The sequence below is a fragment of the Neomonachus schauinslandi genome, chromosome 4, assembly GCF_002201575.2.
Source record: "Neomonachus schauinslandi chromosome 4, ASM220157v2, whole genome shotgun sequence".
Lineage (NCBI taxonomy): Eukaryota > Metazoa > Chordata > Mammalia > Carnivora > Phocidae > Neomonachus > Neomonachus schauinslandi.
The window spans coordinates 47,197,665-47,211,955 of record NC_058406.1 but is presented as its reverse complement, the minus strand read 5'-3'; the positions used below and the strand labels follow the sequence as shown (position 1 = coordinate 47,211,955).

Here is a 14,291-nt window from a genome sequence, read left to right as displayed (position 1 = left end):
CAACACACCGCTTGTGTTCCTGAACCTAATCTGGTTGTCTTCCCAATGTTCACATGAGTCTCTAGGACTCCAAAGCCATTTTTCATTCAGACTATGAACCAATTGGTTATTTGGGCCTCCTCGAGATAGTCTCTCTAAGCGTGTTTCCTGACAGCCGGGGCTGTGTAAAGGGGAAGAGAATTTTTTTCTGGAGCCACAGAGGTCAGGTCTGGGTTCTGGCTCTGATACTAACATGCTGTGTGACTGTGTAAATCACTTAACTACTTACTCTGAGCCTCAATAGTCTCCTTGGCCCTCCCCCAGGCTCCCTTTAAAACAGGATTGCTGGGCTGTAGAAGGTGTTGGCCATAATGCCAACAACAGTATAAATACTATCACCTAAAATTTCCTGACTCATTTACCATATATCAACACTGAGCTAAGCATTTTACATACATGATCCCATTTATTCCTTACACGATTCCTAAGAAAAGGATACTATTCTCTACTATAGAGATGAGAAAACTGGGACCAAAAGAGAGTAAGCAACTTGTCCAAGGTCGGTTACAGGGGTAAGTGACAGATCTAGGTTTCCAGCTGCGGTCTCTCTGTGCCTAAAGTCCTTGGTTCTTCACTACTATGCCATAACGTGTACTGAACTTGTAGGTAAAAGCTGCTGAATGCCATTGGTACAGTTATGCAGAAATGCTCAAAAGGATACCAAAGCCACTGGTCATTTCGAGGAGAAAAAGCTATGCAGGTTTGAAATGTTAACTTCCTGCAGATTCAGTTTTAGGTGATTGTGATGAGGCAAGTCTGGACCATAAAGAGTTTGCATCAGTAGTGGATAATTAAAGGCATTCCTCGATTTGATGCTGATTTCTGTGGGAAGCACTTTCAGAGTTCAGAGCAGGGAGATTTACATGAGCATCCAGCAGGAAGCTCAGAACCTAACCTGTGCAGTGCGTGCATGAATGTAGTTTTCTGTATTTACTAAATGCCTAATGCATTCACTGTGTCTAGGCTCTGGGAATACAGTGGAAAGTAAGAAATACAAGATGTATAATACATAGTTATATAAAGTAAGAGGTCAATAATTTGGGGCAGGTGAGGCTTCAGTTGAGAGGCTGAGAACAGGTAGCTTGGAGGAGCAGGAAGCTACAGCCAAGGCATGCCGGAGAGGAGGCTGAGATGGAAAGACATATATGGGTGCAGACAGTAAGGAGATTGGCCAAGGCCCATGCCTGGCATATCAGAGCTGCTCAGTAAATATTTCTGGGATGATTTTGGGATGCACCAAGCATAATGGAGGCAAACCACAGGCTCACACAGGACCAGGTACTTCTTGGACGTGATCACACACTTGACATTTGTGTCTATTTGTGTGGGGCACACTTCGGTCACATCTGTTAAATTAGAGAATAAATAGAGTAGTGAAGATAGTGGATGAATGGGGAGGGTGGGGGCAGATAGCGGGTCATGAAAGCCAGGTAAGTGTTTATAGTTTTATTGGATTAGAAGCCATGAAATTATTTTAATCTGGGGAGCAGGATGATGAGAAGTTAAGGAAAATGAGCCCGGTAGGGTATGCAGGACGGAGAGATAGCTAGGCGTAGAGGGCAGGAAATGTAGACAGGGCTCAGAGGCTGACTGTGAGAACACGAGGCAAAAATATTTCCTGTTCTTGCTCCATTGTAGCACTTAGCAAGTTTTTTTTGTTTTTTTAATAATCATTAGCTTCTATGTCTGTCTTTACCCTACACTCTGAGCTCTTTTAAATCAAGAGCCCCATTAGTTCCCAATCCTCAGTGTCTACATTAGGGCCTGGCACCTTGAATGAATAAATGAGATATATTTGGAAGAAAACAAAACAAATTTAGTGGCTAACTAGAGAATGTAAGAAAATCAGTCGAGAAAGATGTTTGGGGTCTAAGACAAGGCAATGTGGCTGTATGAATCACATCTTGTTATTTTTGGTACCTCTGATGCTTTGAGTCTGTGGTCTTACTGCCCCTGGAGAGACTGTGCCTGGCAGGGCTGGCAATTCCTAGAGATAGCAAAGGACTCAACTCATCTGTTAGCATGCCTTTCATGTGCAAGCTAACTACTCCAGAGCCTACCTACCCCCACCTCCTCTATGGACTACTGCTTCCCTGCTCTAAGCACCCCAGGGCTGGGTATCAGAGAGCTAGGGACAACTCTGGGGCTTCCCATGTGGCCCTGCATGATGGTATGGCGTGCCCCCTCCTCTTGAGAACTGTGAGCAACAAACTATCTTTTCAGTGGCAATCATCCCCTAATCTGTTGGCCTCATCATATGGGAATAATAAAAAAATCTACATTTTACAACAGTGGCTTAGTGAAAAGAACACAGGGTTTGGAAACAGACAGACTCAGGTTCAAATTCATGGTCTACACTCATCTTCGGTGGTACCAAGGAAAAGCTACTTGACCTCTCAGAGACTCATCTCCTACAACTGTAAAATGGTGATAATAAAATTCGCATTGCAGGGGTGCCTGGTATATAGGTGGCTCTCAGTTCATAACATCGATTATTAAAAAGAAGGGCATGCGACCAAAAGAGCAAAAATGGTTGGGAGAACAGAATCTCAACTGGTCAGCTGCGCCTTTTTCTTCCCCCCCAACAGCATCTGGTAGTAAAGGCCCACTCTGGTTAGCAAAGACCAAGGCAGTTTTTCAAATAATCGAGCACTCATTTCAAAAGCCTGGAATGCCTGATCCTAGGGTTGATCTCTCTATTTATGTTCTATTCTCAAATGCATTTAGCATGGTATAGAACACAGTGTCCTATTAGTGGTTATTTGTTTCCCAGTGAAATAACCAGTTTAACCACAATGACCATATTTGCCAACTGGTTGCCTCAGAAATATATAGACAGAGCTCGTCTAACTTTATGATTACTTTCTTATTTCCTCCATCTTCTCAGATTTCAGCTCTGAGAGCAAGCAGAAAAGTCTACAAATGATATGGATAGGTAGGAAGCCTGAGCTGGATGGAGTCAGATCTTCTTCAGGATGGCTTTCTAAATCAAGAGGGAAAAGCCGTCTTATGATATACACCTAGGGTTGGATTTTTAGGTCCTTCCTTATAAAGGTGGCATTTGCATTTGCAACATGGGAGAAACAGAAACACAACACAGTGTAACACAGAGATCATAAACGGGTAGTATGAGGGGACATCTGGCTCACAGATGTATTTTATTTGGGTTATATAATGTTTAAAAAAATCAGCCAATATTTTTAAATTGGGAGATTCCACTTAAAATCCAGATTTTGGTTTCTCCCAAAGAACCAGCATATGCAGGACACTGGGCCACCCATATTCCCTCATGGAAAGAGTCAGCTGGAGCCGAGTGATGACTAATCCCTTCAGACAGGACTGCACCCTTCAGTATGTAGAAGACACCACCGCTCCCCACCCCTCCAGCCCCAACAACAGACACCAGATTTCACCAATTTCTCATCATGACTGCACGAATGTTTTACTTGTAGGAGAGATCTATTTCTCTACGCCCATCTCTCTATGAAAGGAGGGAACATAAAATCATTCCCTAGAGTGCCATGAGTTGAAAGAAAAACTTTTCTATCAAAGTAAAAAAAAAAAAAATTTGTTTGCCTAATCTGTTTATGCTATCTGTCTGACTCCTTTAGGCATTTGAATTTCTGACTCTTGAAATGACAGAGAGAACACAGACAGGCAGTCCTGAGACCTGAGTCAGTTCTGGCTCAGGGAATGACCTTAAACAAGACCATTTCTTTCTTTCTTTCTTTTTTTTGTTAGATTTATTCTTTATTTTTCCTAAGAGATTTAGTTCTCTCTCTACAACATTTAATAAATTAACATGACAAATAGCCAAGTGTTTGGAAAATTAGACAGAGGACTGCAATTGCCTGAGATCTCAAAACTGTGCGCACAGAGTCCATAGGCAAGAAAAACACACGACAAAGCCAAATTCAGAATCCCAGAATTTTAGGTTCTATGATCATTTTGCTGAGACAAAGCTATTTTATGGCATGATGGGCTTTTCTCTATTAAAACCAATTTTATGTATTAGTCTTGAGGCGTTCACCTTGCTTTGCAGATAATGAAATCATTAGGCTCAAGGATATGTTTATTGCTTGTCACAACTCCCTTTTTGCCATTTGTATTTACCTGCAAAGTCACTTTTTTCATCTCAGTTCTTCCAACTCTTTACTTAACTTCATCTTCTTATCTTAAAGCAAAAACATTTTATCTAATTTTTCCCAGCGTTGAAATTCTCATAAAAATCTAATGAAAGAAGAAAGCCCAGCCTAGACAATTTCTTTTATGTTGCTGGAAAGAACTGTGGGTTTCAATACTGAACGGTTCCTAAGAACGACAAACATTCCTGAAAGAAAACGTAAACTGTTTTTTTTTTTTTCTCCCACAACTTTAATATTAGCTTGAGATAGAACAACTTCTCTTACAAGTGGACAAATGCTGATTTAATCCAGAGCTAGTTTAGTCAGTTTCATTCAACATCATTCAACATCAAAGTTAATAGCTTTGTGTCTTTTTATAGTTTGTTAATTAATTCACTTATTCAGGAAACTAAGATGATATATGGCTACCCTGTGTTAGGCATCACTCTAATAATTGAAGATACAAAGATAAACAAAAGTCATTGCTCTCACAAAGCCCTGCCTGTCAGTGGAAAATGAGCATACCAATATTCAAATATGGTCTCGACTGATGAAGTTCTTTATAGATTTCACTAATGTTTACTGAATATTTCCTCTGCTCTAGTCATAGTAAGCACAGGGGAGTCAGTAGCCATAGAAAGGTAGCTCAAGACTTCATCCAAATGCTACTCCAACTTCTGGATGATCTCTGAGTTACATTATAAGTAGCCCAATTAAAGCTGAAAGAACTCAACAGAGATTTCAGTAGGTGCTCATCACAGGAAAGACAAAACTTGAGAGTTTGAGTTCAACCAAATTAACCACCTATTAAAAAAAAATACTCTTCAGAGGAATAAGAATAACCCAGTCTCTCTACAATAAATCAATCATAATGTTCAAGATATGATCCCAAATTGCTAGCCATATAAGAGAGAAGGAAAATGTAATCCATACTTAAAAGAAAAGCCATTTAATGGCCAATGACCCTGAGATGACACAGATGATGGAATTAGAAGGCAAAAATTCAGTAGTTTACTCTAGATTTGTCTCCTGTGGCAAGGGAAACAAAAGCAAAAATAAACTCTTGAGACTACATCAAAATAAAAAGTTTCTGCATAGCAGAAGAAACGATCAACAAAACTGAAAGACAACCTACTGAACAGGAGAAGATATTTGCAAAAGACATATCTGATAAGGGATTAGTATCCAAAATATATAAAGAACTTATATAAATAGGTGAAGGGGATTGAGAGTACATTTATCTTGATGAGCACTGAGTAATATATGAATTGTTGAATCACTATATTGTATACCTGAAACTAATAGTTAACTACGTTAACTACACTGAGATTAAAATAAAATAAAGAACATATACATATAATGTCAGGGAAATGTCAGTCAGAAAAAGGCAAATATCATATGATTTTACTCATATGCGGAATTTAAGAAACAAAACAAAGAAAAAAAGAGACAAAAAACAGACTTTTAACTATAGAGAACAAACTGATGGTTACCAGAAAGGTGGGTGGGTGGGAGGGAGCATGGGTGAAACAGGTGAAGGGGATTACGAGTACACTTATCGTGATGAGCACTGAGTAATATACAGAATTGTTGAATCACTGTATTGTACACCTGAAACTAATATAACACTGTATGTTAATTATATTGAAAATAAAAAAATAAAATCATCATATATCTGAAAAAGGGGGGGAGGTGAGAAGAACTCTATAAAATTGTTCCTTGATCTGAGCACTGGTATGTTTTGACATTGTTGAATGTCAATAAATACTGCTTAAATATCATTGCTCACCTTAAAAAATAAACAAATAAATAATAAATTTAAAAAATGAATTCAGTAGTTTAATAATGCTTTAGGATATAAAGGATAATAGTCTCATAATCAATCAATAGATAAGAACCAAAACTATTAAAAATGGAAATCCTAGTATTAAAAAAGATAATATCTGAAATATTTAGTGGACAGGCCTCACAGCTAATTGAAGATCATAGACAAAAGAGGCAATGAACTTGAAAATAGACCAACAGACACAGTATCTAATTGTGAGAGAGAAGGGGGGGAAGGGAGAGAGGAAAGAAGGGAGGGAGGGGCTGATGGACGGAGGGGGAGAGAGGGAGACAGAGAGAGATGTGGGAGAAGTAGAGAGAATGAAAAAAAAAAATCCCTCACAGGCCCATGTATAATATAGGCGCACCCTCTGATGATATTAAGGGGCAAATATATGGTATCATCCCCCAGGGAAAATACCTAAGCCAGGGTGGTACTGGCTCATGAGGACCAAACTCTACTGTATTTGATACATGAAGATCTGCCATATCCTGCCTGTAAAACATTTGTCTTATTGCTCTTAGCTTTACAAAGCTGATGTTTCTTACTACTGTATCAGGGAATGTATTCTTGTCATGGGCCACCACCTATGCTGAAGGTGGTGGGTCTATGGAAAGGACCTCTTCCTGGGTAACTGGGGAACCATATTTGTAAGTACTTTCTTTTGTCTTATGGGTATATTAATCTTGTGTTGCTGTTTATATTGCTACTGTGGCATATGGATGCAATATTTATTTATATTTAAATAAATAAATACTGACAATTTCCCAAACTTGGTGAAAGACAGAAATTTATAAATTCAAGAAGTTTAGCAAACCTGGGAAAAGGAGGGTAAATCCAAAGAACACCACATGTGGGCATACCACAATAAAAAGCAAAGATTAAGAGACAATCAAGAAAGTAGTAGAAGAAAAATCATATACTGTAGACATGGGAAAAACAATACAAATGATGGTTGACTTCTCATAAGAAACAATGGTGCCAGAATACAAAACAGTAACATCTTTAAGCGCTGAAGGAAAACAAACAAACAAAAAAACCTGTCAACCAAGAATTCTAGATTGAGCAAAAATATCTTTCAGGATAGAAGATAAAATAAATTCATTAAAAAAAAAACTAAGAATTTTTTTTTCTTTTTGCCAATAGCTATAAGAGATGAATAAATGCTGAAGGAAGTTCGTCAGGCTGAGGGGAAATACCTGACAGAAATTTAAATTTTCAGAAAGAAATTTAAAAAAAAATGGAAATGGAAATGGTAAATATGTAGGTAAATACAAAAGATAATGTTCATTTCTCAGAATCTCTTTGAAATATGTAGGACTCTTACAGATGGAATTGTATCCTACCACAGTTCCAATGTGAAGCCCCGACCCTCCCTGTGACTGTTTTTGGAAGTGCGGACGTGATGAAGGAAATAAGGTTCTATGAGGTTGTAAGGGTTGGGCCCTAATCCAATAGAATTGCTGTCCTTATAAGAAGAGCCAGGATCACCAAAGCTCTCTCGCTACGTGCATGCACCTGGAAAAGGCCATGTGAAGACACAGTGAAAAGGCTGTTGCCTACAAGCCAAGAAGAGAGCTCTCATGAGAAACTGAACTTTCTAGCACTTTGATCATGGACTTCTAGCCTCCAAACTGTAAGAAAATGAGTGTTTATTGTTTAAGCCACCCAGTTGACGGTATTTCGTTATGGCATGCTGGAAAGACTACTACGTTATTTAAAGCAAACAACATGGCAACGACTATATTCTTGGACGTAGAGCATATGTAGGCATCACACATACTATGACTACAGCATAAAGTGTTGGGGGGGGGTGGCAAAGGGAACTATAGAGTTGAATGGTTTTTACATTTTACATGAAGTTATATAACATACAGTCTAAGTAGGCTGAAAAATCTAGGACGTTTATTGTATGTAATTCCTAAAGAAATCATTTAAAAAAAAGAATTCAAAAAATCATGCCTAAAAAGCAAACAGGAGAATTAAAATGGAATTCTGAAAACTGAAAGATATTTGAGTAATCCAAAAGATGGAAGAAAAGGAGAGACAGAGAAACAAAAAACAGAATCACCACAGAAAACAAATAGCAAAATGGAAGACCTATGCAACAATATGCATCTTCACACTGAATTGTGGATAGTTTCAACACTCTCAGTAAACATCAAAGATTACAAGACTGCAGAAAAGCAAGACCCAACTATATACTATGTATAAAAAGATGCACTTTACATAGACTGGGACAGAGATGACGGTGCTTTGACTGATGGTGTTGGGAGTGAAGGTTAAAAAAAAACAGATGGAGTGGTCATATACATTTTAGAGTTAGAATCCATAGGACTTTCTGACTGGATGTGGGCAGAGAAGGGAAAGGAGGGGTAAAGAATTAATCCTAATTTTCTGGCTTTAATAAAAATATAAATGATGGTGGTCTTTACTCAAATGAAGACAAATAATTGAGGATCAACCTAGAGAATGTATCAGTTACTAGAGTCAGAAAACTAATTCTGGAATCTTTCCTCCCCCTGTCTCCCTGACATTGAATCCATCTTCTCTCCATTCATAGCAATGCTATCCTTCAAAAACCTTGACCTCTCTCTCTTTTGCACACTTCACATCCAATCCATCAAGAAACTGCATCAGCTCTACCTTCAAAATATATCCCAAAACACGACCACTTTTTCCCAGCTCCACTGCCACCATCCTCACGTCTCAGCTGGTTTACTGCAGTGGCCTCTTTCTGGGGCCCCTACTTCCATCTCCCCGACTCCTACACCCACCCCATCGTTTATTCCCAGTGTAGCAGGCAGCAGTCTGAATGATCCCTTAAGAACTAAGTCCTATCTGTCCTGGGCTCCTTATTCTCCAGTAGCTTTCCATTTCACTCAGAGTAAAAGCCAAAATTCTAACAGTGGCCAATAATATAGCCCCAAATTACCTCGTGAACTGATTGACTACAACTCTCATTTTGGTTCACTCGGCTCCATCTTTGTGGCCTTCTTTGCTATTCCTGTACTACTGCAGGCAGGCCATCCTCCCTCAGGACCTTTGCACTGGTTTTTCCCTTGGCCTGGTATGTTCTTCCCTTAGGTTTCCAAATGGCTAACTTCCTTCCCTTCCTTGTTATGTATGTATGTCACATCAAAAAGGCCTAGTGTAACCACCTTATTTAAAATTGCAAACTGCTCACCTGAACCCATAAACTTACTTCCTCTTTTATTTTTAACGACTTATACCATAAAAGAAACTTTACTGCTTTCTCATTTTATTTATTTTGTAGGTTCTATCTCCTCTTGTTACAATGTAAGCTTGACAAGGGGGCAGATTTTTGGAGTGAGGTAGAGGATGGGCTGTTTTATTCTCTGCCTATTTCTCACTCAGAACAGTACCATGAACGTAGTGTAAATAACCATCACTCTAAAGAGTTTAAACTTTTATTAAATAGGTCACTGGAGAGGTATCAAGAGTGACAGGGTCATGTCTACGTGCTTTCACCACAATCTTTAAAGAGGATGTTGTGGAACGTTTGCGTTCCTTCAAAATTCATATGTTGAAATCCTAACCACCAGGGTAATGGTGTTGGGAAGTGGGACCCTTGGGTGGTGAGTAAGTCTGAGGGTGGAGCCCTCATGAACGGGATTAACACCCTTCTAAGGGTCTGAAGAGACCAGAGTTCTCCCCTTCCACCATGTGAAACTACAAGGAAAAGTCAGCCCTCTGCAACACAGAAAGAAACCTCACCAGAAACCAACCATGCTGCTACCTTGATCTCGACTCCAGCCTCTAGAGCTGTGAGAAATAAAGTTCTGTTGTACAGACGCCCCCCCCCCCCCCCCCCCCAGTCTATGGTAGTTTGTTAGAGTGGCCAAACTAAGACAGAGAGGTTAGAGAGGGAAGGATTAGAAAAAAGAAGGTAATTAGGGAGCTGTGCAGGGACCTGGGTGGGTATACAAAAAATACAGTGCAAGCCTGGGTGGGAGGGAACACAGAAACATTTGTTTATGCAGAGTTGGTCTCTGTATCCATGAAGTCATTCCAATTAGCCAATGAGAAATGCTGGGGACACACCTAAGTCTATACACAGATTCTGTCAATACTATACACATATATTTTTTTTCTCTCATGGCCTTACAAAGCCTGCCAGCTGAATTTGCTTCGATGTACTTGAAAAGAAAGTCACACTAATTCCCAATAATTGCTTCTCCAGGGACTGTACAAGACAAGTATAAGAAAAACTCAAAAATGTAGCTCCACCAAAGTCGGGTCCAGTTCTGGAGAGATCTGGGTCTTCCGGTAGTAGACTTGGGTTTGAATCAAGGCTTTCCCACTTACAACTATTAAGATCTTGATGAAGCTACCTCATTGTTCTGAACCTATTTATTCACTAGTAAAACTAACGTAACAACACTGACCACACAGACATGCTGTGCAGATCAGACAGAATACTAAATCTTAAAAAGGGCCTGAAAGTGTCTGTCCCATAACAGATACTCTAAGTAGGCTTCAGGGGTCATGCAATCTACTTTATGTGCTACCCTAACTTATAATTATCAGGCCTATATCTAACCCTCCCATTAGATGATAAGCTACTGGAGGACAGGAATCACGTGACTGTATTCTTGCCTGGCCCAGAGTTATCTCTGTCACATGATGGAAAGAATGAACGAATAAAGGGGTGAAATCACTATCTCCATCCATGCACAGCATGTGTACAACCCGAGCTCTTCATACACCCACTTGTGGAGCACTGATGGACTTCCTGAGGCTAGCCCCAGGCTGAGTGGCACTGGGGATAGAGGTCCGGGAGAGAGGCCCCCCAATGCACAAATGCTAAAATTCTGAGCACACAGCATCTTGCTACATGGTGACCCTGGGGCTCAAGTTCATAAATTTAAATTCTGGGTTCAAACAATTCAAAGGTGGGGTGCCTGGGTGGCTCAGTAGGTTAAAGCATCTGCCTTCGGCTCAGGTCATGATCCCAGGGTCCTGGGATCGAGTCTTGCATCGGGCTCCCTGCTCAGCGGGGAGCCTGCTTCTCCCTCTCCCTCTGCCCACTACCCCCAGCTTGTGCTCTCTCTCTGTCAAATAAATAAGTAAAATCTTAAAAAACAAAAACAAAAACAATTCAAAGGTAACCCCCACCCAAGGCCAATTATCCCAGAAAGCCAAAGCCACCAGAGAGGCAGCTTAGGAATTTGACTTAGCCTCCCTTACTCCACACCTCCCCCAATGAAAATGACTCCAACTTAAGACAGACAAGAGTGCTTGGAGAAAGGGATGGCCAAGGGCCAGCTGGAAACCAGCTTCAGCATCTGGATGCAGTGACTGCATGGGCTGGTGTTCTATGGAAAAGGTCTGGGCAAAAAAGCAATGTTGTTTGCACAGCTATTCTGGAGAGAGTATTGACAAGCACGAGGCAAGCCCTGCTGCGTGCCCGATTGATGCAACTAAAATCAATCATCCACGGGCTGGAGGCATGTGCCCTTCTAAAAGGAAATGAGTATCAGTGGCACAAGCTTGAAACGAGTGAAAAATGAATCCAAATCTCAGTCAAATGAAATTGTAAGAGGTCCAGAACCAGAAAAGATCCTATTCTATTTTTTTTTTTCCTTCATCCTGAAGTTAACCAGATGGAGATTTTTTTTTTTTTTTCCCAGTACCAAGCTATTCACACACTTGGAATGATTTGCTTTGGGATGGAAGATTTTTTTTTTTAATTGTAAAAATGAGACAAAATAGCTTCCCCCCCCCACCCCAAATCTAGTGTTTAGGTAATTTTTTTCTTTTTTTCTTCCCTTCTTTCTCCTCCTTCCCTTCCCTCTTCTCCTTTCTCTTCTCTTCTGCTTCAGATGGTATGTTTGTGACCGTGTTTAGAATATACTCTGGACAACGTAATAATGGAGCAGTTTCACACACAGCATATCAGAGATGTGTATTTGAAACAAAGAACATAAAACACGCAACTTCCTCTCACAGAGTCCTACATGAAAACAATGTGTTGTAAAACCAGAGACCCGAATTTCACAACAGAATAAACGAGAATAAGTATAGGCAAAGGAGCCACATAAAAAGGCCACTGATGGTGCATCAGGAATCTCTCTGGGCTGTGCTTACTACCCTGAGTGTGCACTCTTCATCTGTGTATTTGGATAACCACTGTACCTATTTCACAGGGATTATGATAGAATTAAAGGAGATAGTATATGCCAAGCTCTTGGCATCGAGACTGGGAAATAAGCCTTCAAAATAAATGTGAGGCATTGTGATTATCATGAATATCATTCAAGGATTAATAAGATTATGTATATAAATCCTTTTCACAGAAAAACATTCTCAATAAAGTAGGATTATTATTATTATCATTATTATTTTTTTCTTTTATTATGTTATGTTAGTCACCATACAGTACATCATTAGTTTTTGATGTAGTGTTCCATGATTCATTGTTTGCGTATAACACCCAGTGCTCCGTTCAGTACCTGCCCTCTTTAATACCCATCACCAGGCTAACCCATCCCCCCACCCCCCTCCCCTCTAGAACCCTCAGTTTGTTTCTCAGAGTCCGTAGTCTCTCATGGTTCATCTCCCCCTCCGATTCCCCCCCTTCATTTTTCCCTTCTTACTATCTTCTTCTTTCTTTTAACATATAATGTATTATTTGTTTCAAAGGTACAGGTCTATGATTCAACAGTCTTACACAATTCACAGCGCTCACCCTATCACATACCCTCCCCAATGTCTATCACCCAGCCACCCTATCCCACCCCCCACCACTCCAGCAACCCTCAGTTTGTTTCCTGAGATTAAGAATTCCTCATATCAGTGAGATCATATGACATCATTATTATTTTTATTTCATTTCTTTATTTTATAGGTTGTTTCTGTCTCTTTGCTTGCCTCCTCCGGACTGGACTGTTGCTTTACTGGGCAGTCTCTTCTGTTCTTGATTCAGATTTTGCCCCATCATGCTAGCTTTTGGATTTCCTAAGATTTTGCTCTCTATAATGCACAGGTCAATCATGCCCCACTTGTATGGACAATGAAATATAAGTAGAATAGCCCAAAGTCAGGCTCCAAGTGCAGCTTGGTTGGTGACAGTGCAAAATCACTAACTAGAGAAAGGCTAACAATTCCCATGACTCCTGTCGCAAGTCATAGTAGACTATTATGAAGATTTTATTAATGGCCAAAAAGAGGTCACATTTTTTATTTAAATTCAGGATCCTGAAACAGGCATAACCAATTCTTATCCATAAAGATATGTCATAATGTTTGGGTAAAGATGGCTTATATCCATAGCAACAGAGCGAACTTTGAGCCAAATACTTGGAAAAGTATTTCCAGACTGACACAGATGTTCAATTTGCATACTAAGGCTCTGAAAACCTGTTGATGGGCAGCTTTGTGGACAATGCATTCTGCACAAAGAGTTGGTTTACTGGATCGTTATCCTTGTTTTAAAAAAAAAAAGCCTCTGGATTGTGTCCTCTATGAGTTCTGGGTCTGCAAAGGGTGATTATACCACGATGCAGGGTTGAAACAGGCTATATTTCAGTAATGGGCTTTCAATACGTCACAGAAAGGGAATGGATAGTTAAGTGAAACGTGTATACACACAACACTCATTTCAGTAGGAGAATGCAAAGCCTAAGTCCCCTGGCACCTTCATACAGCCGTGTCGTCTTCTTAGCTTCTCTAGCATTGGGTTCTTACAGACCAACCAGATATTCTTTCTTTTACAGGCACTGTCTACTAGACAACGAGCTCCTCAAAACCAGGGCCCGATGGAGGTCTTGCTCATTGAATGCATCTCTGCAGCCTGGCACAAAGGCAAGCGCACAGAACATGGGCTTCAAAGCCAGCCAGCCACCTATGCTTCCACCAACTTTGAAAGAGAACTTGAGGCAGCTAGGTATAAAACAGCCACATACTAAGAAACGGAAACAATGGGGATTTGCATCCAGAGCCAGCTTTGGATCCAATCGGTTATCATTCAGTTGAACATTTGGAAGAGCTGGTATGGGAACAAGACCACAAACAGACGATGTGAGATTGTCTAACTGAGCCTAGGTCTCCTTTTCTCTTGCCTTCCACGTGCAATCCTTCCAAGGCTTGTCGATCTCCTGACCTCAGTTCTCAGTTATCACTGCCCCTGTCCTCCTCATTCAAGCCCCCATGGCTTTCTGTCTGTGGACTCCCCACCTTCAGCCGTGTGCCCTCAGGCCTTCTTCCTCATGGCTGCTAGCCAGAGTTTGTACAACTGAGATCTGAACATGCACTGCTTCCCCTTGGTCTACCAGACAGAG

The 14,291-nt window shown here is 40.4% G+C and overlaps 1 protein-coding gene across 4 annotated transcripts in view; it reads right to left on the bottom strand.

Annotated features, from left to right (window-relative positions):
• FGGY (FGGY carbohydrate kinase domain containing) overlaps positions 1–14,291 on the bottom strand; it is a 388,228-nt gene that overhangs the window by 115,176 nt on the left and 258,761 nt on the right. The gene's annotated exons all lie outside the window — the stretch shown is intronic.